We start from the raw sequence: 3,592 nt of genomic DNA on the forward strand, positions 1-3,592 counted from the left end.
TACAGCTATGATAATTATTAAAACGGCTAATTAAGAAAGCCTGTAGTTTTTCTCTTCCATAAAACATCAAGCGGAAATAAGTACTAGTGTAATGCCATTGTACTGAAGAAGTTACTAACACATAGTAAACGACGGGATTTGGAAATAGAAAGAAAAAAAAACATAATTGATAATTAATACATCATGCATATACAAGATAGAAACATCATACTTTATATATAATTAATTTAATTATTTGATAATTTGAGTCGACGTTTTAACTTGGTATGGAAAAAGAGAAATATCCAAACGACATATATATATACTACATTAATGAACATATTATTCCTATATCAAAGATGACTTTTATTGTACTTTTTTTTTCTGACATACCGATGCTGTACCTACATATTTATATAACATACATTCAAGTGAACTTCGGCACGGTTACCAAAGAAACACGATTGTAGTGATGTATTAGTGTTTAACGTCCAGTGGCAAATATATCATATAATTAATGAAAAGCGTATGTCTACGTGATGTGCATAGGGAATCTGATTTGCATACAATGTGCTGGACCGTCACGCTAAAGACATTTGGTAACAGTTCACAAGTTTACAAAACAATAATTACATTAGATGTATGTTTCATTATAATACGTTATTCTGATTGGCTAATTGCACATCACATGTTATTCCGTAAGCAATTGCATGAGACAATAACATTTCATTCATGATGACACGAGGTCTCACAATAAAGTGCACAGGTGAATTTAAAAATTAAACTTCATGAAAATCGTGTTTTTATAATCCTATAGCTAAAAATGTAATTATAAGTATTGAATGCTTCTTTTTGTAACTTTATAGGGTTGTAAAAGCGTTGACCGTGCGTACATTTTTAGAATGAAGCGCTTCCGCGCTTCATACAAAATGTACTTCGGTCAACGCTTTTACACCCAAATAAATTTACAAAAAGAAGCATTCAATTCTTGAATAAACAATAAAGACAACTATTGAAATAGAGGCTCGATCCAGACTTTGGAATACACTATACACAATGTGGCGATGTCTAACACGTCGTCGTCATTTTTTTTTTCCATTTATGAGTTTGACTGTTCCTCTGGTATCTTTCGTCCTTCTTCGAATCGTTCGAAATATTAAGGATTTTTCTACCCCCAAAAAAATACCTTAGCTGTATTTGGAATACCTTTCGGAATTTTTGGTCCTCAATAGTCTTCAACTTCGTACTTGAAGATAAGTGGCTTTTAACTTTCTAATACGAGCGTCAATAAAGATTTTTTTGTAGACGAAACTCACGGCTGGAAAACACAATTATGAACCTGATATCCTTGCTGAGTGTATGTTACGGGCGCCAAACCCTCGGTAATCTGAAACAATTGTATGATAGCACAACATAAGAACAACCTATAAAAAATCAATTGCAAAGGGCTCTCAACTCATTGATCATTACAAAGCACAAACAAACCCTTACAAACACACAAAAGACACACAGTACAGGTCTAAGAGTATTTGCAATTATTGAAAGCTACTTCGGAGATAATAAAAAAACATCAAATGACGTTTTATTTGATATAGACTAGTGTTTGCTGTTGCATATAGTTCCACTTGAGAAAATGATCATTTCAAAAAGCAGTTGAAATAACATCTTATGGGATTTTCTTTAATTGCCGAATCTAATATTCTCAAAAAGATTACAACCTTCGTCTAGATAAAAGAGTTGGCTTCCATAAGAAAAGAAATGCTAGTAATCATTACTTCGAGTGACCGATAAACATCATGAGATAATTACGTAAAACTCATTAACATTAGCAAGTTTTACTGCATAAAAAGATCAAAAAGATGAATCTGAAAAGTATAGAACTGAAAGTAAAAAAGTTTTACAAGCTGTTGGAAACTTGTCCTTCTTGTGTTGTTGCGCTGCTGTCTCATTGACGTAAACTTTGACAAAAATCTCATGATATTTAAACTAAGAAGTCATATTTGTATTTATTATATTTCTGCTTGCTGTCTCTGATGCATACATGTACCACACATGTATTTTTTATCTATATTCAGAAATCCTATATGCATCTGTAATGTCATTCTTATCAAAATTTAGATCTATCATAATTTGCGTCTCATATATGAGGATCTAACGAAATCAGAGATCTAAATCTGCAATAGGTTGCATTGGATGTGTTGTTGGTTATTGTACATGTATACTTGATGTTTAGCGATCATATTTCCTTTTATTCAATAATCTTAAACAGTTACAGTTATACAAGCAGCTGCCAAAAAAAACCCCAACATACAACCAAAATACGAATTAGGTTTTAGATCTACTCGATATTGTAATTAATTAAAGGACTTTGTGTTTTGTGACGTCAATATGAACTACAAAAATAAACACACTGTTCAGAACTAATCCCATGTTTACTATTCAAAAATTGTTTCAAAACCCAAAGAAATATACATATCGATACAAAGTAGACATATTATCGGTCACACACCTGCATAAAAAAATAAAAAATGGATAATAATGATAATAGTAGATAACTTTTATTTATGGAAAATTTAACATAGGTTATACATTAACAGCACGTAGCAATATTAATTCAAGATTGATATCTTTTTATCAGTAGACTATATTTTTGTATTCACAATCAGGATCAAAATCAGCTTTGCAAGTACATTTGTAATAACAAATTACTAATAACAAATTACTAATAACAGACAGATAAACTCAAATGTAATATCAAAACTGACAAGTCTAGAAATAAAGAATTTAAAATCATTTAAACTTTTAAATTTGTGTAATTTCGAAATGAGTGAAACTGCTTATAATCTTCATGCATTACAAATAGTTTTTTTTATAATGGAACGTGTATGGAATATAATCAAAATACACAATAATGGTACATCATGTATCACTCGCCATTTAGTAAAACATAACAATATCAACTAACAATACATGTAGACATTATGTTACAAATTAAATGTCTTGCTTAATTTATAAAAAAAGACGTTGTATTTTTCATTATAATAAATAATAAATTCACGCTAAAATTTCTGAATTAATTTACAATAGTCTATATATGAAATAGAAGATGTGGTATGTTTGCCAATGAGATAACTCGCCACAAGAGACCAAATGACACAGGGAATAACAACTGTAGATCACCGTACGGCATTAAACCATGAGCAAAGCACATACCGCATAGTCAGCTTTAAAAGGCCCCGAAAAGATTTGGTATAAGTCGCCATTTTACGCTTATAATGAATTGCATTGAACACGAGATAATTTATAAAGATGTGTTTCGGATTTTTTTAACTCTGTTTTCAAGTTATTGTACGGAAACAGTTGGGATTTTCTTATCCCAGGCATAGATTGCCTAATCCGTATTTGGCACAACTTTTTGGAATTTTGGATTCTCTTATGCTCTTCGACTTTGTACTTGTTTGGCTTTATTAATATATGAGTGTCACTGGTGAGTCTTATGTAGACGAACGTCTGGCGTACTAAATTACAATCCTGGTACCTTTGATAACTATTAAAGTCACCAACCTATTGCCTGTGTCTACTATAATACCCTAATTAATAACAGGACATTTTT

The sequence above is a fragment of the Mytilus trossulus genome, chromosome 10 (assembly GCF_036588685.1).
Source record: "Mytilus trossulus isolate FHL-02 chromosome 10, PNRI_Mtr1.1.1.hap1, whole genome shotgun sequence".
In the NCBI taxonomy this organism is placed as follows: Eukaryota; Metazoa; Mollusca; class Bivalvia; order Mytilida; family Mytilidae; genus Mytilus; species Mytilus trossulus.